The sequence below is a fragment of the Notamacropus eugenii genome, chromosome 3, assembly GCF_028372415.1.
Source record: "Notamacropus eugenii isolate mMacEug1 chromosome 3, mMacEug1.pri_v2, whole genome shotgun sequence".
NCBI classification, from domain to species: Eukaryota; Metazoa; Chordata; class Mammalia; order Diprotodontia; family Macropodidae; genus Notamacropus; species Notamacropus eugenii.
This window is the reverse complement of record NC_092874.1, coordinates 91,917,777-91,934,495: the sequence shown is the minus strand read 5'-3', so window position 1 is coordinate 91,934,495 and position 16,719 is coordinate 91,917,777. Positions and strand designations below refer to the sequence as shown.

At 36.9% G+C, this 16,719-nt stretch overlaps 2 pseudogenes; both read right to left on the bottom strand.

Moving 5' to 3' along the window:
- Positions 1 to 11,393: 11,393 nt before the first annotated feature.
- Positions 11,394 to 12,199, bottom strand: LOC140531826 (E3 ubiquitin-protein ligase UHRF1 pseudogene; annotated as a pseudogene).
- Positions 12,200 to 12,270: 71 nt separating this feature from the next.
- LOC140531825 (E3 ubiquitin-protein ligase UHRF1-like) lies at positions 12,271 to 13,304 on the bottom strand (annotated as a pseudogene).
- Between the last annotated feature and the right edge of the window lie 3,415 nt (positions 13,305 to 16,719).

Genomic DNA, 16,719 nt, shown 5'->3' with positions numbered 1-16,719 from the left:
AAAATTTGTTTGTATTTTTGTTTCCACAAGATTTTGAGTTCTAAATTTTCTCCTCATCTCTCCCCTCCTTCTATCCCAAGACATTATGCATTCTGATTGTCTCTTCACCCAATCTGCCCTCCCTTCTGTCTCATCCTTCCCTTCCCTTATCCCCATCTCCTCTTTTTTTCTGTAGGGCAAGATAGATTTCTATATCCCATTATCTGTACTTCTTATTTCACCATTGCATGTAAAAACAATTTTTAATATTTGTTTTTAAAACTTTTGAGTTCTAACTTCTCTCCCTTCCTCCCTCCCCAGCCATCCCAATTGAGAAGGCAAGTGATTCAATATAGGTTATGCATGTGTAGTTATACAAAAGACTTCCATAAAAGTCATATTGTAAAAGACTAGGTGTATTTCCCTCCATCCTATCCTGCCCCCTATTTATTCTATTCTCTTTTTTACCTTGTTCCTCCCCAAAAGTGTTTACTTCTAATTACCCCCTTCTTCCACTTGCCCTCCCTTCTATCATCCCCCTTACACCCCACTTATCCCCTTCTCCCCTACTTTACTGTAGTGTAAGATAGATTTTCATACCAAGTTGAGTGTGCATGTTATTCCCTCCTTAAGCCAAATGTGATGAAAGTAAGCTTCACCTTTTCCATCTCACCTCCCTTCTCCCCCTCCATTGAAAAAGATTTTTCTCTTCTCTTTCATGAAAGAAAATTTGCCTCATTTCATATCTTGCTTTCTCCTCCCAATACATTCCTCTTTCACCCCTTAATTTTATTTTTTTAGATATCATCCCTTCCTATTCAGCTCACTCTGTGCCCTGGGTCAATATGTATATAATCCTTCCAACTACCCAAATACAGAGAAAAGTCTTAAGAGTTACAAATATTATCTTTCCATGTAGAAATGTAAACAGTTCAACTTTCATAAGTCCCTTATGATTTCTCTTTCCTATTTACTTTTTTATGCTTCTCTTGATTCTTGTGTTTGAAAGTTACATTTTCTATTCAGCTCTGGTCGTTTCATCAAGAATGCTTGAAAGTCCTCTATTTCATTGAATGAACAATTTTTTCCCCTAAAGTATTATACTCAGTTTTGCTGGGTAAGTGATTCTTGGTTTTAATCCTAGCTCCTTTGACTTCTGAAATATCTTATTCCAAGCCCTTTAAACCCTTAATGTAGAAGTTGCTAGGTCTTGTGTTATCCTGACTGTATTTCCACAGTACTTGAATTGTTTCTTTCTGGCAGCTTGCAATATTTTATCCTTGACTTGGGAACTCTGGAATTTGGCTACAACATTCCTAGGAGCTTTTCTTTTCAAATCTCTTTCAGGAGGTGATCGGTGAATTCTTTCAATATTCATTTTACCCTCTGGTTCTAGAATATCAGGGCAGTTTTCCTTGATAATTTCATGAAAGATGATGTCTAAGCTCTTGTTTTTGATCATGGCTTTCAGGTAATGACATAGTGTTTAAATTGTCTCTCCTGGATCTATTTTCCAGGTCAGTTGTTTTTCCAATGAGTTATTTCACATTGTCTGTTATTTTTTCATTCCTTTGGTTTTGTTTTATAGTGTCTTGATTTTTCATAAAGTCATTAGCTTCCACCTACTCTATTTTAATCTTTAAGGAATTATTTTCTTCAGTGAGCTTTTGGATTTCCTTTTCCTTCTGATCAATTCTGCTTTTTAGGGCACTCTTTTCCTCATTGGCTTTTAGGATTGCTTTTGCCATTTGGGTTAGTCTATTTTTTGAAGTGTTATTTTCTTCAGCATTTTTTTGAGTTTCCTTTAGCAAACTTTTGACTTACTTATCATGATCTTCTTGTATCACTCTCATTTCTCTTCCCAGTTTTTGCTCTACTTGACTTTCAAAATCCTTTTCGAGCTCTTCCATGGCCTGTGACAAATTCATATTTTTCTTGGAGGCTTTTAATGGAGTTGCTTTAACTTTGTTTTCTTCTGTTTTCATGCTTTGGTTCTCCTTGTCACCAAAGTAAGATTCTATAGTCTGATTCAGTCTCCCCAAAGCCTGCTCAGGATTTGTCTATGCTGGCACAGTCCACTCTGGACTGCGTCATGCCCCCAGCATGGTGCAATAGATAATTTCTTTAGACATTCTAGGCTGGAGATTTGCTTCACTCCATCATTCTTTGGGTTCTGCAGCTCCAGAATTTGTTTAGAGCTATTTTTTGCAGGTATGCAACTAGGCTTGGGGGCAGCACTCTAGAAAGTGCATGCTGTTACTCTTCCATCTTTACTCTGCCCAGATCCAAAGTTCTTGAGAGAGACCTTGAGAGTGTCTTTGTATCCCTTCTTCTGACCACCATGTGATCACCTGCCACTTGCAAGTTCTCCATAAAATAGTCTTTTTGGGAAGCATACATTTTGTATTCAAACCTGAAGCATAGCTTGGCAGTTCAGCTCAATCAAGGATTTCAGTGTCTGGTACCTTGTCCTGCCAGTTGATCTTCAGAATCTTCTTCAGACATTTCAAATGGAAGCAATTCAGTTTCTTGGCATGGTGCTGGTAGACTGTCCATGTTTCACAGGCATACAACAATGAAGTCAGCACAACAGCTTTGTAGACCTTCTGTTTGGTAGTCTGTCTAGTACCTCTTCTCTCCCCAACTTTTCTTTGGAGCCTCCCAAACACTGAGCTACTTTTGGCAATGTATGCATCAGTCTCATTGTCAATATGTAAATCATTGTAAAGTATGCTACCAAGGTAAGTGAACTTATCCACAACATTCAGAACTTCTCCATTTGTTGAAACCAATGGTTTCACATATGAATGGTGTAGTGGTGGCTGATGGAACACCTGTGTTTTCTTTGTGTTAATTATTAGGCCAAAATTAGCATAGGTAGCAGAGAATTGATCCATACTTTGTTGCATCTCAGCTTCAGAGGCTGCATTGAGTGCACAATCATTTGCAAACAGAAAATTATGCACCAACATTCCCTCTACTTTGGTCTTGTCTTGTAGCTTTATCAAATTGAAGACTTACCATCAGTACAGTAGTAGACTTTGATTCTGTGTTCATCCTCATTGAAAGCATTTGTCAGCACAGTTGAATACATTATGCCAGAAAGCATAGGATCTACCACACAGCCCTGTTTCACTCCACTGGTGACTGGGAAGGCATGAGAACGTTGGCCACTATCTAGAACCTGGGCAAACATACCATCATGAAATTGATATACAATACTGATAAACTTCTCTGGGCAACCAAATTTTGACATACTCTTCCATAAACCTTCATGACTAACAGTGTCAAAAGCCTTGGTCAGATCTACAAATGCGAACAGACCTCTGTTCTGCTCCTGGTATTTTTCCTGGAGTTGTCAGACAGCAAACACCATATCTACCATTCCTTGGCCCTTTCTGCAGCCACACTGGCTCTCAAGTATATGACCATCTTCCAGGTCAAGGATCAGCCTACTAAGGCTAGCTATTCTCTAGCAAGAATCTTAACCAGATATGACTAAGAGAGAGACCCCCTGTGATTGTTGCAGTACAATCTATTCCTTTTATCTTTACAGAGATGGAAAATGGAGGAATCCTTAAACACCTGGTGGATAACTTCCTCTTGCCATATAACCTGGAAATTTTCAGTCAGCTTTTGTATGAGCAATGGTCCCCCTATCTTGTAAATCTCAGCTGGAACAGAATCAGCACCAGGTGCTTTGCCTCACTTAAATCCAATTTAGGCACGAATGAAAAGACATCACTCATACCATTTTACTATTATACCTCAAAGTTCTGTGGCAACAGGCAAGTGATGAAGCAGCAGGTGCAGATTCACTGCGAACTTTAGTCACAACCCTGCACACAGCTGGTCCAGACCATAGGGTCATTTCTCATTGGAAGCAGCAGTGGGATTTGGCAGCCCCTTGGGTATCTGACCAGCCTTTTAAGGATTGCACTGCTCACCTCCTGGTGTGAGGGAGGGGACTAGAAAGTTGCCCTAAAAATTGCCTGCTTAGCCAACCTTGGCCTGATTACTATGGTAGGCAGAGACTCCTACTCTGAGGCGGAAACTTATCATCACTTCATAGATGTTTTCCAGTTGTCTTCTGAATCTGTTCACTTTGTCATTTCTTAAGTGTAATAATATTTTATTCCTTTTGTGAACCATACTTTCTTTAGTCATTCTCAATAGATGGACATTTTCTTAGTTTCTATTTTTCATACTACAGAAAGAGTTTCTATATTTTTTTCTACACTTAGATACTTTTAAAAAAATATTTGAGATATGGGCCTAGTGGAGGCAACAGAGTAAAAAAATGAAGACAGAACTGGACCCGAAGTCCTAAAGACCTGAGTTTAAATCTAACCTTAGTTACTAGGTGTAGGACTCTGTACAAAGCATTTATCCTCAGCCTACCTCAGTTTTCTCATCTTTAAATGAGGATATTAGCATCTACCTCTCAGGGTTGCAAGGATCAAATAAGATAATATTTGTAAAGTACTTTGCAATCCTCAAAGTATTTTATAAATACTATTTCTTGTATATGGTTTAGCAGTGTGCCTGGCATATAGCAAATACTTAATAAATGCATTTTGACTGACCTTTGAGAAAGGTTGGTCTATTCTCCCAGTGCTTCCAGATGAATTTCTTTGACTGGATATATGCCAACTCCAGCCAAAGCCTTCAGTTAATCCAAGTATTTTTAAAATTTTTTTTAATTTTTAATTTATGGAATAAAATAAGCATTTCTATAACATATTAGTATAATAAAAAGATGATTGCATATGAAATTGCATATGAAAATGAAATTGTGTACAACTTGCTATTCCTTTTAAACATGTAAAGTTATCATGTAGATTTCTTCTTCTTTTTCTTCCCTCTCACTTCCCCACACTAAAAATGGCTACAATTAAACACAGATATGTATATTTATATAAAATCTTTCTATACCTGCTTCTATTTATCAGTTCTTTCTCTGGATGGAGATAGTATCTTCCTTCATATATACTTTTTAGTTAATTTGAGTATTTATAGTAGTCAAATTGGCTGATTCACTCAATGTTGGATACAATTCTAAAACTCTATCCAGATATGGTTAGTGGATAGAGCAGAGAAGTTGAGGGAGAGGTAGGTGTTCAATGACGCTGTCAACCTGTTTCTGAAATGTCATAACCCCAATCATAGTCAGACAGATTTATTTATTAACTAGGAAGAGAAAGAGGTTTTTGATGGAGTTTGAGGTAACTGAAAAGAGCTCTCTGCGTTCTTTGCTAAAGACATAATTCTGTTTATAAAGCGAAAAAATGCATTGTTGAGGTTCTTCCATCACCATATAGCCATCTTGGACAGATATGTTCATTCTTTGGTATATAATCTGATAAGCCAGATGATATGAGCAGTAATAATTAGGAAACAGGGCTTCCATAATATGCACAACTTCTCTAGTTTATGTCCCAAAGAGGGATAAATGGACTGGTCTTTTGGACTCTGTGTATCATGTATGAATACCAAGTAAATACCTTTTTCCAAAGTTTCTTAAATTTGATTTTTCATGATCAGCTAGCCTCAAAGGCTGTACCTTGTCTTAATGATATTCACATTGACTTTGGGGGTTCTACTGAGTACACCAAGATGGTTTGAACCATATTCAAGCTTCTCTATAAACAACAGCTTTTCATAAAATTAGAGACAATGTGGTATAGTGTATAGGAAGTTTGAATGGGAATCAGAAAGACCCAGGTTCAATTCCCACCTCCAAAAAACACTGACTATTTGACTCTGGGTAAGACACTTAGCTTCTCAGTGCTTAAGGCTTTTCTCTAAGACTGTAAATTGTAGAAAAGGTGTCAAGTTACATTGGTGGACAGTATTTTCATTTAAGAGTTTGATGAAATCATAGATCTGGGCCTTAACTCTAATCTGTAATTCTTGGGACCCTATCCAACTTGCTGAATTGGCTTGAAACACCTTTCATCACCAGTGTAAATACTAGCTTCTTATCAAGTTGGAAATGTGTGAAGGTGAAAGTATAACTCCTGGGACAGAATCTGTCAGTGGGATTCTATAAGGACTCACACAGGTTTGTCTGTAGTCAGATCCCCATGTTTCCAATACCAAACAGTTCTTAGTCTTTGCAAATGAATTAGCACATTTGATTCCTGTATTTTCCACTGTGACAACACCACTCTCTACTCTGATTCCAAAGTATTCCAACATTTTCTAAAACAACCAATGCAAAATGCATGTTTGATGACCTAAAGAATTGGCTTACTTCAATATCAATACAGTTTTATCTGTTTATACTTATGTGATTTATTGTGGAGATCAGTGCCTCCATTTTTTTTTTCATTGACGCTATCCTCTTATGGACTTTGCTATTCAGTCATTTCAGTCATGTTTGACTCTTCATGGTCCCACAAATTTTCTTGGGAAAGATACTGGGGTCATTTCCTTTTCCTTATCCAACTCATTTTACAGATAAGGAACTGAGATAAACAGGATTAAGTGATTGTCCAGGGTCACACAGCTAGTTAAGTACCTAAGATTGTATTTGATCTCAGGTCTTTCTGACTCCAGGCCCAGCACTCCATGGGCTACCCTGTCTTTTTATATAAGCCAGCCTAGAATGCATTTATTCCAAAATTTGACCACTGCATTAAAGAAACATACTAACTTGGGAGAGAAATTATTTGTTATCTGTCAGTACTGATTGAGATATAGAAGCATGAGATTTAGGGGTATAGTATTCAATATTCCACAGTGATGATAAGAGTCTCTGCCACCTTCAAACTATTAGATCAGTCCATGTTAGACCCAATTATAGAATTATAACTAGGAAAGGAAACTGGATATTGTGGCATGGCACTGAAATCGGTGGGTATTGATAGCACCTGCAGTCTAGTAATATAGAAACTATTGAGCCTAGCACCTTGTTAACCTGGCTAAAATGGGACACTGCCATATTGCATGTTGATGCAATCTAGAGAAGCTCTTCCCTGACCATTACCCATACAGTCCTTTCCAGCAGGATTTGATGGTATCTTTCCTGCTGCTTGGCCAAGCATACTCTGTGTTGCTTTCCCCAATTGCAAAATATTATAGTTTTGGCTTTGACTACTGGATCTTGTTTTCAGAAATCCATTACTACTTCTTCCCTCCTTTTTAACCTCCCCTCTGTTTTCTTTTCCCTTTCCCCCCCTACTACCTATAGAACTAGTTAGATTTGTATACTTTACTGAGTTTGTTGTTCCCTTCTATTGTTAGAAATCCAACCTCATCATAATTAATTTCTGGAAATTTTTAGACTGCAGGCAGATGTACTGGTGTAAAAATCTTGCTTTTGGTCAGCTAATAATTACCACAAGAAACCCTGTCACAGTCAACAAATTGCACAGCCACTAAATCTCAACCCCAAAATACTGAAATCAATTTCATGGCAGCAGGTGCACTGTCTTTATTCAAGACCAGGTGTCTCCTCTGGGCATAACATTTGTACCCAACATGAAGTTTAGTCTTAGACTCCTGTACCTTCACTTGTTCCTGTACATGTCTCAGCACAGTCCAATTTACAACAATCTGACAATGGCCTCATTGAACTACTCAAAGTCTTATACTCACCAAACTTTGAGGTAATATCAGAGTATGACATTCACCGATGTGTCTAACTATGTGAAATCTTTGCCTATTTTAGTGAGCTAGCTAGTTGAACAGTAAGCTTCCCAAAGCAATGAAGGTAGCTTGTCACACTGTCATGTATTCCTAGAAGCAATGACATTAGGTTTCATAATTAGCTTACCTTGCCTTTATGGGGTGGCTTACCATCTGATTAATGGTAGGTATCAGAACACAAATAGTTCCCTTTTTATGTGATGAAGCTCCCACCACTACTGAGGCCAGCTCCTTGTGCCTAAGAGAAATTGATCTCTGACTTCAACTCCAATCAGGGACAGAGTATCATTTGCCATTTATAGATTCCTCTATTTATAATCTTTTAAGGAAAGATTTACTTGAGACGGGAGGGGGGGAGAGTTCATGTCTGATGAGAAAAAGAAGCATATGACCTAAATCCTAGAACAGGACTTATTGAGGGATAGCTTTTACTGTTAGGATGACTAGGCCACTCTCCTGCTCACAGTGAAATCTACCTAAAACTATAAAGAAGTCAGTTAACTATGAAAAAAATCTTTGTAATAAGTTTCTCTGCTAAACATATAATTTCCAAGATATATAAGGAAGTGATCAAAATGTATAAGATTAAGAACCATTTGCTAATTGGTAAATGGTCAAAGCATATGAACAGGCATTTTCTATGAAGATATCCAAGCTATATATAGCCACGTGAAAAAAATTCTCTAAGTCACTGATTAGAGAAATACACATTAAAACAACACCGAAGTTCTACTTCACATCCGTTAGATTGGCAATGACAAAAAAGCAAAATGACAAATCTAAGATAGAATGGAAAAAATGGATTCATGGATTCATTGTCAATGGCACTGTGACTTTGTCCAACCATTCTGGAAAGCAATTTCAAATAATGTCCCCAAAATGACTAAACTATGCATACTCTTTAATTTAACAATCCTTCTACTAGATCTGCACCCCTAAAAGAAAGCAAAGAAAAAGATAAAAGGTTCTATGTGTACAAAAATTTTCACCTTTTTTATTGTAGTGGTAAAGACCCATAAACTAAGCAGAGGAAGTGGGGTGTCCATTCTTTGGAGTATGGCTGAACAAATTATGATAGATAAACATAAGGGAATAATATTGCATTGTAAGAAGTAATGAAGGATGTGGTATCAAAGAAACTGGAAAAAATGTATATGAACTAGTGCAAAATGAAATGAGTAGAACCAGGAAGACAGTTTATTCTATAGCATCAACATTGCATAAACACACAGTTGTTTTTTTGTTAAAGTTGCGAATTCTGATCAATACACTGTTTAACCATCATTCCAGAGGAATAGTAATAAAAAATGCTACACACTTCCTGAAAGAGAGGTGATGGACCAATATGGAGAATGAGATATACTTTTTGTACATGACCAATATGGGAATTTGTTCTGCTTGAATCTGCTTCATTGTTGCAAGTTCCTCCCCCTCAAGCAAAATATTAGAAAACAATAATACTTGAAAATTAGAAAAAAAAAAGAAATCAGGTTTTAGCAACTTCTTTCACTTGTCTACCCAGAATACCCTCTTCTATTAAAAAAGTACTATATTTTATATAAAACAGTACTTCTACATACATTTTCCCTATATTCAACTGATGTACTGCAGTATCCACAGTCAATGGTAACCCAGGAGAGTTAGAAGCTGCCCAGGCTAACTTCCAAATAGGGAAAGCTGCATATGGATTAAGCCTGACAATTACTGCATTTCCTGGGATTATTTGATACCAGGCTGGCTATTCAACTATAACTTTGGAGTCAGCAAATCTTTCAAAAATTAGTGCAAGTGGTATGTCCCTTCATCACTCAGATGGCCTGTCAGCTGCATCTCTTTTTGTCACTCCATATTCTCTAGTCTCAACTCAGCTTTGCCATCTGCAAACATTGTCCTCTCCCTTGCCTTGAATTGACCTTCAGCTGGATGTGTCTAAAAATTGACAACAATAAAAGCATCACCAGACAACTATTGTTTTAAAAGATAAAAATGGGATATTATTAAAGGGAAAATGTTTAGTTCATTAAAAGCATTATGTTATTGTTCAGTCGTTTTAATCATGTCAGACTCTTCATGATCCTATTGGGGATTTTCTTATCAAAAATATTGGAGTGGTCTGCCATTTTCTTCTCCAGTTCATTTAAGATGGGAAAAATCAGGCAAAGAGGGTTAAATGACTTGCCCAGGGGCACAAAGCTAGTAAGTTTTTGAGGCCAAATTTGAATTCAGGAAGATGAGTCTTCTTCACTCCAGGTCTGGCACTTTATTCACCGAGTCACCTGGCTGCCCCAAAAGCATTCTGCAATTTTCCAGATATATAATTGTTATATGCACACATTCTTTACCCATAGCCCAATTTACACTTCTTTAACATTAATGGGGGGGGGGGTGTGTCTAAGAATTTTTGCTATGCTATGAAAAAGACTTAATATTTTCAGGTTTCAGAGTGATTCAGAAAAGGTTCCCATCTTCTTCACTAGCCACTTTCTCTCCCAAATCTATATACATGCCCCCATGACTTCTTTAATCAGATCTTTCTGATGGCATGGCTCAAAGGTGCTATGTTTCAGATTAAATCGCTATCTTTTACCCAGCGTGACCAATTTGTGCTGTTTTTTTCTTTTGTCTGCAAACACATTTGTTTTGAGAACTTAAAATCTACGCATGTACAAAAAACTTTACTTTTTTTTGAAAGTCTATACAATGTTTCATTGTTTTTATCCTATCCATTAATATTCTACCACAAGAAAAAGAGTTTTACAATAATACACACACACACACACACACACACACACACAAAGTTATCTTTCTTCATTCATATGATAACTAAAAAAATTCATCTGGGAAAGTGTCTTAAAAAGAAAAAAAAATTTATCACATATAATTCTCCATTTCAAAATTTAAAATAATTTTAAAGTAAATCAATCTTGTCAAAATCCACTCTAGTAAAGAAGAGTTTCAAGGTTTGCAAAGCCACACTAATGACGTTTTGCTACCATGTTCCATTTACAAAGGAAGAAATAGAATCTGGTTTCAATTTCAACATTTCAGTACTAAAAAGAAACCAGTCTTCTAAAATTTAACCAAAGGCACTCAAGAATGACTCTAGTATGTTCCACAGTGACATTCTGGATCAGAGACAGAATCTGCCTGAACAACCTATGAAATCTACACATGTAAAAAGAGTCTCCAGCTCAGGTAGTTATCTGTACTGCCTCCAGCACTTAGCTAAATGCAGGAAGAGAGCTTTTCATACTTATTTTAAACATAAAAGTAAACTGGTAGAGAATGGCTATTTTAAGCAAAACTTTTCTTTTCTTAAAACAACTTCTCCAATGGGTCCAAAAACACCAGGAACTATCTTGAAGAATTTTAACATCAAAATATTGACAAAGAACTGAGCATACTTTTGCCTTTGAGGCAAAATCCACAGATTTTAAAAAGATTATTCTAGTAACCAGGCCACATTCTACATAAGGAAGAGAAGTTTTGAGAACTCAAAAAGGTTCATTAGTAGCCTTTACCAAAAGTAGGAAAATTTATTCTGTTAAACTGAAGATTTTGGAAAAAAACCAAATGCAGCATCCAACATTTTAAAAAGCCACAACACATATAAAATAAATTCCTCAAAATTTATAGAGTTTTTTAAAAAGGGTGAACAAAACAAATCTCTTCAGGGAAAAGGCAAAGCTATGTGTTTAAATTAAACCTAAATTAGCCCATTGCCAAGTTTTACCATCAAAGTAAGAAAGAAGTGCTTGATGTCATCCATTGCCATAGTGTGGGAAGAGCTGATAGAGGATGGTTTGCTGTAGCTGATTTGTTTGCATAGTGTATGATTTACCCAGATCATACTGACAAGCTAGGCAGCTGTACACCTCGGCTTGGAAGGATTGATTCAAACAATTCTTGAAAACATTATGCTGACACACAGTAGTAGTTAGCTGAAACACCACCTCTTGACAGCAAATACACAGGAATGTTTCTTCCATTTTATTCAGGAATTTCAGCCCATCGTTCAGTGCACCTAATACTTTGTTCCACGGTTATTCATTGGATTCATCATTCGTCATGAGAGCCTTCTGCTAGAAGTTGAATTTGTGCAGTTCCACATCAGTCTTCTTGGAGAATGTATCAGGAGAGTCCAGAAAGGTCTCTTTACCCCCAGTGTATTCCTTTTGCTCTTACCATTTCCTTTCCTTGGAGAAGTCAATTCCTCGTCATCACTCTAATTATTTTCTTTTGCCTGCTCTTTATTAACAACTGCTTTCTAATATCCTTCTGAATATTGCATTGTTAAGCCAAGATTCTTCATCTTGTCTTTCCATTCCCTTGTCCATGAGTCAGGTTCATCATTATCCTTCTTGAAGAGGTAATGCCACACAAGGCAATACTTCAACACCTTCTATATTCCGTCATATTGATACCCTTTAGATGGGGCATATTTACCCTGTTTCCATCCCTTAATATTTCTCACCACCCTTACTGGCTTCCCAGGTCACAAGTTCTTGATTTCAGCTCTACCTCAGTCACTGATAGGAGCACTACAATTCAAAGCTCTAGATCTCATTTATACAGGCAATGGGGTCAGAGATCTTTCTGCTAACAAATGAATTGTAGAGAAGTCCTGTGATCAAAAACTCACCAACAGAGAACTAGCTTTGAATTGTAGTGCTCCTTCTCATTAGGGTCTTCCTTTCCTTCACACTCATCACAGGTGTACTTTTTGTAGGTCTTATGAACCCCATCTTTACAATATTTGCAAATGGGGCTGCTCTATCTTTTCAAAGGGTTTTCAAAACTAACTAAGCTCACACTGCCAGGCTCCTCAATTTTGTAAACTTCATTGACAAAAGTTATTCTACCACCATGCAGAGAATCCTCAGCATCCCCAAGCAGTAAGTTTGTATAGATCACTTTAACAGTCCTGCTTTCTCATTTTTGAAGAATATCAGCATCATACCAGAAGCCCCTCTTCTCGGGCTCATCTGGATTATAGTTCACCATCACAATTTGTCCAACTTCCAGATAATGCCATTTCAATGTTATATGGGCCTGAGCTCTTATATTTTTTGAATTCAACTTCATGACACCATTTTCTGGATAGTCTTCATATTTCATATGATAGGTAACATCCTCTTCAGACATTTGGCCATCTCCAGTGTCACTGGATTCACTGGCTGCTGCTTTTTCTTTCCATATAACATTTACCAATATAGCTTCAAACCGTGCTCCCATATTCATATCCTGGACCTTTACATATTTATTGATCTTATAAAGGCCAAATCCTGGATCAATTTAGTATGCTTGAATAGCTAGGCCAGGTTACCCATCAATTTCCAGGGCTTTTTCTCTGTGTTTGAGACTCTTATCAGATACACTTTGGTCTGAGTAACAACCCAAATTGATCAGAGAGGTCAGAATCCATTATCAGGAACAGAAAGTACAGCTGGCCTTTCTCGCACTAGCAGCTGAACAATGTTGTCCAGATCATCACTTTAGTCTATAAAGGAGTGCCCATTTTCCATCTTTTTCCCCCCATAAAAAAGTTTTTATCTCCCTGATTTCATCCTGAATGCTTCCTGGATCTTCAACCTCAGATTTTCCACCTTGGTGAACTTAGAGAGGAAGTCTACCCAATGAATCTCCTTGTTATCTATGGTATGGATATACATGTTGGTAGCTCTGTGGGAAGGAACAAATAAAGGAGGAAAAGGAGAAAAGAAAAAAAGAGAAGAAAAGAAAGAAGGAAAAGGTAAGAGAAAGGAAAAAGAGAAATGAAAAGAGAATATAGGACAAAGGGTGAAGAAGAGGAAAAGGGCAAGAAAGAATGAGAGGCAGGAAAAGAAATGATAAAGCAAAAGTAAAAAAAAGAGGACATAAGTAAAGACAAAGAGTAAAGGAAGAAAGGAAAGAAGTAAGAAGAAGAATAAAAGAAAAACAAAGAAAGAAAATAGGAGAGGACAGAGGAAGTAATGGGAAGAAGAGAGGAGTAAGAAAGGAAAATAAAGTGGAAGGAAGAAGAAAAATGGAAGGAAAGAAAGATAGGAGAAAAAAGTAAAAGAAAATATGAGAAAGGAAACAAGGAAGAAGGGAAGGAAAGAGGGAAAAATGAAGGAAAAGAGGAATGGGAAGAAGGCAAAGAGGGAGGGAGGGAGGAAGAAGGCAGGGAAGTTGAGAGCTCAGTTTGTATTCTTGCCAAGCATCACTCCTCCTGCTAACACAGGATATTTAGCTGTGTGACAGCATATAAGCTGTGAGTCAACAGCAGGAAAACAGTAGGCCCTGACTCAGAATGCTCTCAGTCACTCCTTACAGCCCAGAAAACAATTCAGAAGAAAGCACCTGTCCAAAATGTGCTAGGTTCCCATTATTTAAAAGTTCGTTGTTACATAAATATCCTACACAATAAAAAATAAATGCAAGCCCCAGATATCCTACAATGTGCCATATTAATAAAAATGATAATGATACAGACATTTTTCTACCTAAAGAAAATTTAAAACCAATTTAATCCTAAAGTACATCTAGTACTCAAGATTTTAATAGTAAGTTTAATAATAATTGTATTAGCTATCTATAACATTTTTAATACAGAGGTATTTCAAATTAAGTATCAGTAACTAACATAGTTGATATTGCTTTATGGAAAGCTCTTAAATCACAATAAAAAAGTTATAAACATGAGACAGCAATAACTAAGAGGTCTTTTTCAATTAGCTTTAGATTTCTCTGTATTAGTTCAGATAATGTATCTCATGTACTGGGCTGTCTTCCTTATTTGTTTTTTCCGAGTGTTTAAGATATATGCTAACTTATTACCCTGTGACCCTGGATGTGTCACTCCTCTTTCCTAACATTCAGTTGTCTCCTTTATGAAGTTTAGGAGTTGGAATATATTGGTTTAGAACCAGACAATTCGAGTTCAATTCCAAGTTCTTCCATTTAATTCATTTATGACCTTAGGCAAGTCATTTTGTCTCTCTGTGCTCCAGTTTCCTCATTTGTACAAGGAAAGGGTTAGACTGCATTATCTGCAAGACCCCTTCTAACTCTATAACTGATTCCTCCCAGATCCATACCCAGTGAATTTTGAACACAATATGTTGTCCTTTTATAAAAACTTCCTTTCCCCTTCTCTTTTTGCTCTACCTACTTGAAACCCAACTCATTTCACCTCTCCTATAAAGCCTTCTCTGACCACTCTGTTATCTCTTCTCTAAAATCCTATCACACATATAATTCATAGCACACAATTTACTACTTAATTATCCTCTATTAAGTATGGTGAACATGGCTTAGTGAATCAGCAGCAGCAGTGTATTAGAAAGTTATAAAACAGAGTCTTATGTTATGTCTGATAGGGAAGGTCATTACCAACAGGGCAAGGCTTAGTGAAGTAGTTGTCATTTGTACTGTGACTTAAAAGAAAAGGTAGGAACTCACCAGCATGAGAGGAAGAGGGAGATGTTCAGTATATAACGATTATCTTTTACAAGGGACTGAGGCTGCAAAAGACAGGACATTTTGGGAATTCATTGCAACATTATTGTGTTATATAGAAGGACCCTTAAAGTCCGTCCATTTCATTTTATATAATTAGAATTCGATGTCAAGGGAGGGAAAAGTAACCAGGAGGAAAACATTACTAGGTGGCAAAAGAAAGGCTAGAATTTTGCTCTACAAGCTCTTATCTTTTTTTTCCCATTAGATCATGGGGGCCTATCTTGAGTGGTGCCATGCTAGACCCTGTGGAAGATAAGAAGTTTAAGAATATGAGGTGCATGTCATGAAAGTAGTTTTAGTCCAGAAATGCATATTTCATGAGTTACTGTTTTAGGAACCATTCTAATTCCTCCTAAATCATTGCAATTATATTATGTATGAAGTTAGGCCAAGCATACACTTGCTTGTGAATCACAAGCTCTCTAACATTGAGCAAATCATTAAACCTCCCCAAGCTTCAGTTTCTTCAACTGTATAATTGATAATCACAAAACAATCAACTCTGTTATATTGCCTGTTTCAAAAATGCAGATCTGTTCTAACAACACCTGAATTTAGGCCATTATTATAGCATGTATGTATTTCCTAACCATTTGACACATATAAAACTCTGCTACCATTTTAATATTCAGTTTCTATCTTTCCTTATAACATGTCACTGTCAAAACTTTTGAGAATTGTTCTCCTAACCCCATTTCCTCCATAAGCCTTGTGGTTTTTATTGTGTAATTTTGAATGCAGGGTGCTTATTGTGAATAATATGTTGTGTCAGAACTGCCTGTACTCTACCAGCTTCACTGTCACATATGTAGGCTTGTCCAACCTTTCAGCATATTTCTACCTACAAAATATCACATTCCTTCCCACACCTCAAGAGCTATTTCTTTACTTGCCTCCCCTTTATGAAAACTGGATATCAGGAAGATCTAACAAATTAAGGGACAAGGACTTCTTTTAGTGGGGCAAAGGTACACCTGGTAATAGTAGGTTGTATGCTTTTGGAGGACAGAGCCCTTGACTCATCTACCTTTTTATACTCCAAAAGTGTCTAGTGAATAATGTAAATCTGCATCTATACAGACTTTTTGGCTTTCTTCTCCCTCCACAACAACCCTATGAAGCAAGCATCACAAATATCACTAAACCCACTTTACAGATGAGAAACATGAAGATCAGAAAGCTTAAGTGAATTGTGCATGGTCACACAACTAGTAAGATGCAAAGGTGAAATTTGAAATTGTCTTCAGACTCCAATTCCATTGTTGTCAGTTGACCAGTCAGTAAACACTTATTAAAGTGGCTATTATGTGCCAGTCACTGTGCTAATTACTGTGAATACAAAGAACGGTAAAAGACAATTCTTGTTCCAAAGGAGCTCACACTTAAATAGAGGTGACAGCATATAAATAAACATGTAAGAATAAGCTATAAACAGGATATATTGGAAACAATCAATGAAAGGCATATACAAGAGTAAAGGGTGATTGGGAAAGTTTTCCTGGAGAAGCTCTTTCCACCATAGGACACTATGTGCATAAGACCAAAGATCATAAGAATTTGATGTGTTACAGGGTAGTAAGATCA